This window comes from Pinus tabuliformis, chromosome 3_2, assembly GCF_031772625.1.
Source record: "Pinus tabuliformis cultivar Carrire ecotype Pingquan chromosome 3_2, CPIR1, whole genome shotgun sequence".
In the NCBI taxonomy this organism is placed as follows: domain Eukaryota; kingdom Viridiplantae; phylum Streptophyta; class Pinopsida; order Pinales; family Pinaceae; genus Pinus; species Pinus tabuliformis.
Window position 1 is genome coordinate 36,796,148 of NC_142302.1, and position 11,544 is coordinate 36,807,691.

Sequence of the window (11,544 nt, forward strand, 5' to 3'; positions counted from 1 at the left end):
TCTTTAATCAATATAAATATTTAAACTAAACAAATTGTTGTTGTAACACTGCTATCAACAATTTGTCATACCTTGTCCAAACTCTATTCCAACCTACTCATTAATTTGGTCACATAAAACCCTTTGCGAAACTTGTTCTTGCCATAAACTCAACATCAACTATAACTTGCTCATAAGCTCTCAAAACACATAAGATGGATTCTAAACATCAAAAATACATCATCAAGACTCTTCATGCCTCTAGGATTGTTCACCATTAACTCTGATCATCATGCTTCTTCCAGAATCCAAATTGGACTTAAAATGAGCCTAGAAACCTCCAAAAAATATCTAAGACTATATAAACAATTAATTCTTCTACAAAATGGATTATTCTAGATGCATCCTACAAAACAACAATTTATGGGCATCGAAAAATTTTAAGTGTTCAACAAAATGAACAAAACAGGTGCACCAATAACCCTTCTACAAAAAAAATTGAACGAGTCTCCCCAGGCTCGAACCCACGACCTGAACTGTACAAACCATATCATATAACCAACTGACCTGATCATGGAGTCGTGATTCGTGGGTGTGGTGCTATCACATATACTAAGCTTGGAACCTGAACAACAAAAACTGGTTTCAATGGAAATACCACACACACATGTAAAAAAAACATGCTTGAGAACTTGAACCATTAATTAATACGCAATAGATCAATTGTGCTACCACCTCAAGCTCACCACAAACCACAAATAGGATTTCATATTTTGTTCCGGTTGATTGATATTTGGATGGAATCGTGCTAATATATATATATATATATATATATATATATATATATATATATATATATATATATATATATATATATATATATATATGCGTGGGTGTTGTCTCGACCGACCTCGACGCTGACCACAAATTCATATAATTCTCATTCAAAAATTTGATGTGCGTATAACCTGGGGCTTAGCCCCACAAACGATAGAACCATGACCATATGACCTTACCTAAAATTTGCACTCAGCCTCATATTACCTTTCCATGTGACCCTGACCTAGGGGTCCATGGTCATCTGCATGTGACGTCAGCATGATGTCATCATGATATTGATTTATGGTAGCATCAGATGTGCTCTAAGCCTCAAAATTTGCAAGGAGGCTAGGACACATGTATTCTAGAATACCCAGAAATAGTTGTCGGAAGTTCCACCTGGAGATAGTTCTATTAAAATAATTAAAATAATTAATTATTTTTAATGGATGCCTAAGTCTAAACTTAGGAAATTAAAATAATTAAAGGGTATTAATAAAACTAGGTGTGAATCTTCTAGAAAAAGACGGAGATCGAGTCAATATGATCTAAGTCATTGATTAGAATTTAATATGGGTCGTTGATTACTCAACAAGAAGATTATAAGAAGGACTTCGATGGGCATTTGGAAGACACATCAAGTGAGATCAAGAGAGCAACGTAGCAGTTTCCAGAGAAGACATCGAGGATATTTCTTGCAATGAGGGGCAGGGATAGTTTTCTAGTTGGAGAGTTTCTTGATCAGGGGATACATTGCAAAGAAGTCAAAGAAATATCCAGAAGAGGCAGCGCAGTGCCACGCAGAGGCAGCGCAGAGCTTTAGAGGGAGTCTGAGATTCAACTGGGAAGTCAAGTTCTAGAGCCAGAAGTCGGGGTGTGAGACCGGACGGCCAGAGGAACGAAGTTCGAGACAACATAAAATCCATGGAAGACGTGACGTAGACCCTAGATATGTTGACGTAGATCTGCGTAGGCTGACACAGAGGTTGCGCAAAGCCAATGTGGGGCCAAGCATCGAGGGCCTGGATCGGTGTCGGTTCGCCAGTGATAGTGTGACGTATTTCTCACTAATTCCTCTGCCAGTCAGATTCTCTGTATCGGATAGCCAGTAAGGCATCCAAAGATTGTATTCAGAAACTATTGCATAATAATACAAACCCTCATTTGTTGCACCGGTTTTCCCGCATTGGGTTTTTCGGGGGACATTTGTCCAAAAACAACGGTGTCAATTATGTGTGTGGTTATTTCTTCTTGCTCACTTCTTGCTTCCGCATATAATTTAATTAGTGAAGGTTGCAGTTGTATTTATTTCGATATTTACAATGTAACGCAGTAAATAACTTGCATGAATTAACAAGTAGGAGAAGCAATATCAATTTGCTGAAGTAGGGATTTGGGTCTCCAAATTTCACATGGTATCAGAGGGCAAGCGAAGCAAGAGAGCAGATCAGAAGAGCCTAGCATTGAAGAGGAGGGAAAAGGAAGTGTTGCATAGGCAACAGATCAAATCCCTAGAGGGATTGCGCAATCCAGGCCAGGAGGGCAAGATTCTCAAGGAAAATCTCTCTCTGAGTGAGTTGATAGAGAGGTAAGATTTCCAATTCGTAATTTGTCTGTGGCAAAGGGAGCAGCACAACAGCGGATTCAACGCAAAGCAATCTTCAGGTGGGACGTTGTTTTTTGTAGCGTTTGCTGGGTTAGAAAAGCGTCAAAAGAAGGAAGAAGACACCTTTTGAGGGAATTTCTTCCTCAGTGAATTCCGAGCCAAGGAATTCTATTTCTTAGTTGCTAAGCAACAATAGCGAGGAGCAGATCTACTAACCCCCACAGGGAGTGTGTAGGCCAACCTAGCAGCTACGTAGAGGAGAGAGTGATCAGTTCGAATTTTATTGGCAGAGATGGCAGCTAATGGGCTGAGAGATCAAGATTGATTGGACGGAGCATCGAACTATGTGATCTAGAAGGCTAGGATCTCTTGCCTTCTAGATGAGCATGATCTCAAAGCATATGTCGATAGTGTGGTAGTTGTACCCGTCGATGCAGATCCACTCAAGAAGTACAAGGCTGAGATGGTGAAGGCCAAGCGGTTGATCGTCGACAGAGTGAGGGATCACGTTGTATGTCACATTGCTGGCAAAGGAATGGCCAAAGAGATGTGGGATGCCTTGGCTACGTTGTATCAAGGATCTTCTGAGCAGTGGAAGATGTACTTGGAGGAGAAAATGACATCCATAAGGATGCAGAAGGGGGAACGCATTGATCCGTTCCCATCGAAGCTTCACAAAGTCCGAAATCAATTGGCAGTTGTAGGATCAGCGCCTCAACCTATAGAGATGGTGAGGTTGGCCCTAAATTCAGTCTCAGAAGAATGGCAAGTATTTGTCCAGAGTATCCTGGGCAGAGAAAAACTACCGGATTGGGAAGGGATGTGGGCCGCTCTTCAACAGGAAGAGATGAGGTGAGACTTAGTCAAGTGCAAACTTGATGGCAGCAGCAACAGTGGGACGAAGCCCAAGGAGGAGGTGGAGAATGTAGCCCTTGCATCAAAGGGGCAACAGGAGCAGAGGAGGCAGAAGAAGGACATCTCTAAAATCAAATGTTTCTGATGTGGTAAATGTGGTCACTACACTACGCAGTGTCATCTCAAGAAGAAGGACAAGGACGAGAAACATGATCCACAGGCTGCAACCGCAAGGATTGAGGAGGAGGAGTTTGCCATGATTGCCCAGATACCTCCAAGGGAGAGGTGGGGTGATCTAGTACTGTAGTTCGAAAGAACTGCAAATGGGCAGGATCCTTGAGGAATCCACCTCTTGGATCAATACCTTGCTATGGGAGCCCATATCAGAAGTAGTAGGATGGACCAGTGTCAGTTGGTGCAGAGGAATGTCGGAGTGACAGTTGCATTGGCTAAGAGTGCCAGAGACTAAGTAGCACAAAGCAGAGTTGGCAGCAGTGCAATTGGTACAGTGTAGAGTCAGCAGCAACATAGAGACTTCAGAGGGTCAGCGCAAAGACTAACATCAGTCAGAACTCCAACAGCAGATGCATCACGTTGAACACCTTTGGTTCAGTATTTTGGATTTTTTTGTGTTGCAACAACAACAGAGTTGCAGTACAGATGCAGTTGGCAGCAACATACAAAGTCAGCAGTAGCACAGATGCAAAATTTGCACAATAGTTAATGGGCAATGATGTCAGACATCAGCATCGCAGAGGGAGATGTTATAGAGTCAAGGTGATGTTTCAGCATGTTGCATTATTAGAGCACATTCCTCGCTAAGAGGGAGTATTGATTTCTGGTAGCATTGGATGTGCTCTAAGCCTCAAAATTTTCAGGGAGGCTAGGACACATGTATTCCAGAATACCCAGAAATCGTTTTGGGAAATTCCACCCAGAGACAGTTTTATTAAAATAATTAATTATTTTTAATGGATGCCTAAGTCTAAACTTAGGAAATTAAAATAATTAAAGGGTATTAATAAAACTGGGTGTGAATCTTCTAGAAAAAGATAGAGATCGAGTCAATATGATCTGAACCATTGATTAGAATTTAATCTGGACTGTTGATTACTCAACAAGAACATTATAAGGACTTCGATGGGCATTTGGAAGACACATCAAGTGAGATCAAGAGATTGATTTCTCAAGAGAGCAGCTCAGCAGTTGCCAGAGAAGTCATCGAGGAGATTTCTTGCAGTGAGGGGCAAGTATAGTTTTCCGGTTAGAGAGTTTCCTGAACCGAGGATACATTGCAGAGAAGGTAGATAGAGATCCAAAAGAGGCAGTGCAATGCCACGCAGAGGCAGTACAGAGCTTCAGAGGGAGTCCGAGATTCAGCTGGGAAGTCAAGTTCCAGAGCCAAAAGTCGGGGTGTGAGACCAGAGGGCCAGAGGAACGAAGTTCCAGATAGTAGAAGATCCATGGAAGAGGTGACGCAAACCCCAGAGAGGCTGCGCAAAGCCAGCGTGGGGCTAGCCATCTAGGGTCTGGATCAATGTTAGTTCGCTAGAGATAGTGTGAGGTATTTCTCACTAATTTATCTGACAGTTAGATTCTCTGTATCGGATATCCAGTAAGGCATCCAAAGATTGTATTCAAAAACTACTGCATAATAATACAAACCCTCAGCTACTGCACCAGTTTTCCTGCAATGGGTTTTGCTAGGGACATTTGTCCAAAAACAATGGTGTCAATTGTGTGTGTGGTTATTTCTTCTTGCAAGTTAGTTCTTCTTTCTGTGTATAATTTAATTAGTGAAGGTTGCAGTCATATTTACTTCGATATGTGTAACACAGTAAATAACTTGCATGAATTAACAAGTAGGAGAAGTAATATTAGTTTACTACAGTAGGGATTTGGGTCTTCAAATTTTCACACATGCCACATGGAAACCAGTGAGGGGTGCCACGTGTCACCAATTTTTAACCGTTTGACCAACCAAAAGTTGTCATTTGGACCTACCGCATGGAAACCCTGGAGGTGCAACATCATCCCGCTGACATCACCTTGTCCAACCAAAACATGCCACATCATCCAATCAAATGCTACCAGGTGTCATCCATGCTACTACGTCATGGGTGAATGTTCATAGGGGGCCACGTCATAACCAAATTATCCAATCAAACACCGTCGTGTGTCATACCAGGATTAACCACTGTGGCGGGACTACTTCAGTTAACCAGTGCACATGTTGGCATATATCTACCATTCGATCTGAGCAATGTGAGCACTCTTTAATCATGTTAAAATTTGTGCATGTCTAGTCATCATCTGTGGAGGATTTAATTAATTAGCTATTGATCTACCCAGGAGTTAGCGCATTGTTTAACATATTAATGTTGGGGGGGCATCTCCCAATAGTTTTTGGTCCTTTACAAGTGTTGATTTTCAAATGACCATAATTTCTCATCCAGAAAGAGTTTTTTAGAGTGGGATATACCATTGGAAAGCTCTTAACGAGGACTACCCAACCATTTGTTTATAGGATAATTAGGGCATCATAACTTTGTGAAAAACTCAATAAACTTCATACCTCTTTTGACTTCACCTAATAAGGGCATGCAAGATATCTAGCTGTCATCCTGCTTTCTTTAACTCATGAAATACACTACTGCAGTTTTGAACATCCCCTTTGACATCAATGACACTTGTTGTCGTCAATAACAACACTATCTGCAACAAACCACTCATCACTATTGATCTGAGTCCTTCTACATGTCGTGACTTGTTTCTTTATTGACCCCGTGATCCTGCAAGTCATGAATGAACTTTAATAAAAAAATCTCAAAATGTTGAGAACTTGAAGGTTGAGTTCCTCAAACATAGCTTGACTGTTTTAGAAGTCCACATTGTGAATCTTTTTAACTAGATGACCTCTCCAGCCTTTCCACCCTCCTTGACCTCATAGATCATCCATCCCATCTACATGTTTAGAGATCAAAATGCCCTAATAGATTATCAAACCATCATGATTCAGCATACACCAAGATTTCACTCTTCCATACTTTAGTTGCACCTTCTCTCCTTTATGATTGTGAGGTTTGAAGCCAATATCTAATGCAAATTTGTCAAAACCATACTAGAAGGTTCTCATTACATTGTTGCCAAAACATATTCATGCCAAGACCAACAATGCAAAAGGTCCTCCTTCTTCCTAGGGCAGAAATAAATTTGAAGCTCTCCAAATCTGAGAACTTCATGGATGAAGAAAAATGTATAGATTTTAACACAAAAAATGCAAGAAGAGGTTCAGGACTGACTTAAGGGAAATATCTCCTTGATTCCTAATGGCATTACTGCCCCGTTCACCAACTTAGCAATATGTGGAGGAAAGTTTCATTAACTTCATAGACATTTGCAGCAGATCAAAAGTAAGGACAGAGCTGGGAATAAATCAGACAGAAACATCATGTTGACAAGAGATTCCAAATTGGCTTTGGCTATCTGGCCAACATGATCTCAGAGCTAGAGGTGTAGAGCCAAAAAGCAATGCTAGACAAAATTTATGAGAAAATTGTAGCTCTCAGCACTCTCACAAGGGAGGGATTTTGCCAACTATACTGCAAGCCAGAGGCCCCAAAAGCAAACTTTCTAGGGGGGTTGATTCAGGGAAGCACAGCCTGGCTCCATGTTTGCACATTGCTTTGTTTTTTGTTGTTTTCTGGACAAAAGTGAAATCTCTCATTCTTTCTTTCTTACTAAATTGATAGGTGCAAAAACCTGTGGTTTATAGAGCTTAGTTTTGTTTGAAGTTTGGCACATAGACAATACAGTTTATATGATTTTTCCGAATGATGGTCAGTCCCCAGTAATCGGTGATGGTTTTCTGTTATTTGATTGATATTCAAATCCATACATTATTGTCAGTAAGCAATCAGAAGTTAGGTGACAATATTCCCTTGTTTGCCAGGAGCCCTAACTATTTGAATTATTACTAACGCCAAAACAATAGTGGGGGGTGGTAATCTACAACTGCTCTGTAAATTAATGAAAGCCCTTTTTTTTCCAAACCAAAAGAAATCATTTGTAATGCAGTATAAATAATAGAGAAGTAAATGCATATGCAACATCAGAAAGAATAAGATTACCTATTCATATGCAATCTGACATTTCATTCACTCCAAAAACAGTGTTTTCTGGAGGTTCAACAATGCCTTTTGACCTTTAATGGGGAACTTTATCCCTTCTTCTTGATCATCGCATCCACTTAAAGGCTTTGCCAAGGAACCATCTCTGCTTCTGATTTTGCTGCTGCGTTCCACCTCCATTGCAGTAAGGTCATTATTATTCTGGAGATTCTATTGCTTTGCCCTAAATCCCATCACTTACATGTTCTACTGAAACATGAAACACAGACATACTCAATCAATAAAATGTAATAAGGTGTTATAACTTATGTGAACAAGATATCAAAGCGCATATCCACAATAACGGTAACCAATGCAAATAAATAAAACTTCAAATGTTTAAAATTTCTTACCATTTGCTGAATCTACAGCTCAAGCTTATTCAAATTTGAAATTTTTGAATCACTGATTCTCCATCATTGCAAACACCAGCGAACTTCCATCTCCTATTCTTTCATTCTCTCATCCTCAATGTTTGATGGAGCATCAGCTTTAATTGAAGATGGTACACCTGGATTGTAACTAGAGAGGAAATGGCATCATTCATAATGCAATTATTGAAAGAAATCAACTAATTGCAATTATGAATTGATCCTTCAAAACTTCTACAGCAAGCATCTTTGGATAATAGTACGTTACCAACTTCTATTACAATCATCTTTGAATTATTGTATGCAAACAACATAAAATAACTGTGTCCAATCACAATAGAAAAGAAAACAGAAACACAGATCATGTCATATTCGAAAAAATGATTAAAGAACTAATAATACAGGAATGTTCATTCGTCCGGGGGCCTGGATAGAAGGGTATGTATATAGTAGAGAGAAACCTTCCGTCTTCAGTGATGTTCCGGCGGCATGCCACCTCCTACTGCCCCCGCCGTTGCTTTCAGAGTGTGCTGATTTTCAGGCATTGGCTGAACCATCTTTGCCCATGTTGAAAACCTACTTCCATGATAAATTGGATTGGATACCAAGTGCTGATGTTGGAGAACCGATGGTCCTTGCAAAAACATTGTCCAGCTGGTCAAAGCCATTGCATGGCCACCCCAATAACCAGTGGCATCCTAAATGGTTGAATACACGATTAAGTGCATATATGTTCTCCTTAAAATTAAAAGAAAGAAGAAAGAAATTATTTTAATGTCTACGAGGCTAAAGATAGTCTATGGGACAGATTGCTTCTTCATCTCCTTGATGTATTCGGCCCTTTTTCTGTGAAGCTTCACAATAAATGCTCCCAGCTTCTTGACAAACCCCTCGCTAAATAGATTATCCCAAGAGCTCGCTGCCAGCATATCTACATAACTTTCCCGGTTGTCTTTAAAGGCCTCACATTCTAAAATGAAATGTTTTTCTGTTTCCATTTTTCCGGAAGAACAAAAAATGCATACCCTTTCCTCCCACACTTCCTTAGGCCTTTTCCAGTGCCTTGTTTCACAACGAAGTTGAGAGAATTAGTCCTTAACTGAGCAATAAGAATTTTGGCTCTCTAAGAGATAGTTGCCTCAATGTATGCTTTTGGTTGATGATTATGAGTGGGATTAAACACTTCAATATAGTAATTTTTCTTTCTTCCTAGCTTCTTGTCCCAAGTACGTTTGTGGAACTTTTCCATAACAAAAGCTTTTATCTCTGTTGTTTATGGGACACGCATTCAAGCAAATACCCCATTTACTAAACCATTTGTTATTTTGTTGCATTCAAGTTTTTTTGCTCTTACACAATCTATCATTAAACACAACCTTAGGCCATCTACCATCTTCCATTTGCTCAATTTTTTTTAAATACCTTATGACTCGCACCATAGCAATTGCTTCAATAGGAGCAGTCCCTGTTTCACTTAACAAGATATCATAAGGAACTGCACTTTTAATTTTAAATTTGTTTATAATCAAACACTTTTGAATTTTCTCAATTTGTCTCCACTGCATGTCAGAGGTACTGCTAGCCCACAGTTCACAACCAAAGAGAATCTTCGGAATCACTAGAAGCCCAAAAAGAGTTTGAGTGGTCTTCCATTCCCATAACTCTACCTCTCTACACCTATTTTGAAAAGCATAAAATGTTTTCCAACCCCCCAAAGTTCTTTTCTTTCTACAACCATTCCAACTTAAATTTTTGTTGAAGTCAATTCCGAGGTATTTGTAATCCGCAACTTCTTTTAGAATGTTGTCTTCAAAGTACAACTTATGTTGGTTATGTTTTCTTTTGTTAGAGAAGACCACTACTTTCATTTTGCTGATATTGACTTGCATCCCCACACTTCCACAAAAATGCTCAAGGGATAGTAAGTGCTCTTGCAAACCAAGAGTCGATTTAGCAATCAAAATAAGGTTATCTGCATACAAAAGAAGCCTTATAACAAACTTGCACAAATAGATACCATCACCCCGTTGCGAATATAACCACTCCTCAAGCTTGTCGATATATAAACCAGAAAGGGTAGGAGACAGTGGGCAACCTTGCTTGACCCCAATATTGCTTCTAAAACTTTCAGAAATGCCTGCTGAAGTTCAAATTTTGACTTTCACCTTTTCATACAGCCTATGCACAACTGCTCTCAAATGTTTAGGAACCCCAAGTTCCTCGATTCTCTGCCAAAGTTTATCCCTAGGAACCGAGTCAAATGCTTTTCTGAAATCAACAAAGCAACAAAAGACTTCTTCCTTTTTCTCCCAAACTTTTTCAATGATGTGCCTTAAAGTTATGCAATGATCAACTGTAGAATGCTTAGGTCTAAAACCTGCTTTCCCTTTAGCATGCTTATCTCTTTCCTCTACCCACTTGCTATTTTTGTTTTCTAGCATGCTTCCAAAGAGCTTTGCAAACAAAGGGTTTATCATGATGGTCCTATAATTGGAGGGATTATTGACGTCACAATAAAAAGAAAGGGTCATTCCAATTGAATTATGCAAGTTAAAGCATTAGTACTGGTGTTAATGTGTGAGGAGTCAGTTGCATTGGTTTTATGTACGGAGATATAATCCCGTTGTTGTTTTTGGAGATTTTTTTGTCGGAATAAAAAAATTTGGTTGAGATTTTTGTGGTTTAAAATCTATGTTTCACTATTTTTTATTGATTATAAATTTTTGACTACATATGAATTTAGTACGAGGAATTTTAAGAGTTAATATTTAAAAAATAATAATTCACTAATTTTTCTTTTTCTCTAAAAATAATTTTATTTTAAAATTTAAAATTTATATATATAATATATAAAATTATTAGAAATTTGAATGTTTTTATAATTATAAAATATATAAATTAGTACAATCACATTAATAAATGTGGTTGATAAAGATTAATAAACCTATATCAAACACATATATCAATTATCGATAATATTAAGAATTAATGTTATTATCAATAATATTAATATAAATATAAAACCATATTAATAATCATTAATATTATATTATTACTATCATATTAAATAATAATTAAAGATAATAACAACAATTATATTAATAATCATTTAATAAATTAAAATGAAGTATTTATGAAATTAACATTTAATAAAAAATGTGGTTGATAGAGAATTCAACTTTAAAAACTCCACTGAAACACAATTATTAAACGCTAGTCTCTTCCAAAACACACCTAGACTGATGACAAAAGTTGCACTAATTCAAATCAACAAGATAATGATCACGACCATTCACACTTTCCAACCAATCTCTTCTTGCATTGTCTTGCATTTTTGCATAACGTTGAAAAGAAAAAGGTGGTGAAATCTACAAACTATCTATTGATTTCACTCTTGATATAGTTGTAAATGTCAAGCCCTACCTCTCTGTCTCCAATATCTATAGTGGCTCATTGCAAGGGAATAATATTAAACCCAAGGTATAAAAACCCTAAGATAAATATTATAAACCCTAAAACAAACATGTTTGACCATGATTTACCATCATTGATTTTCATACTGAGGCGATGTTTGTCACAATGTGACATTGGGCCATGGTTGACCATGGTTTATTTTCATATTGAGAAAATATTTGGCACATTGTGACATTGGACCATCATTGACCATGGATGACCATAATTGTAAACCAAAGAGATTTATATTAAACCCTAGGATTAATATTATAAACCCTATGAATAATATTAT

At 38.1% G+C, this 11,544-nt stretch overlaps 1 long non-coding RNA gene across 1 annotated transcript; it reads right to left on the reverse strand.

The window, feature by feature from the left end:
- Nucleotides 1-7,395: 7,395 nt before the first annotated feature.
- On the reverse strand, nt 7,396-8,537 carry LOC149179697 (uncharacterized). The gene is made up of 3 exons (XR_016257402.1): nt 8,261-8,537; nt 7,782-7,950; nt 7,396-7,638 (listed from the first exon to the last, which is right to left on the reverse strand). It is a non-coding gene; the product is annotated as an uncharacterized LOC149179697 (long non-coding RNA).
- Nucleotides 8,538-11,544: the final 3,007 nt, after the last annotated feature.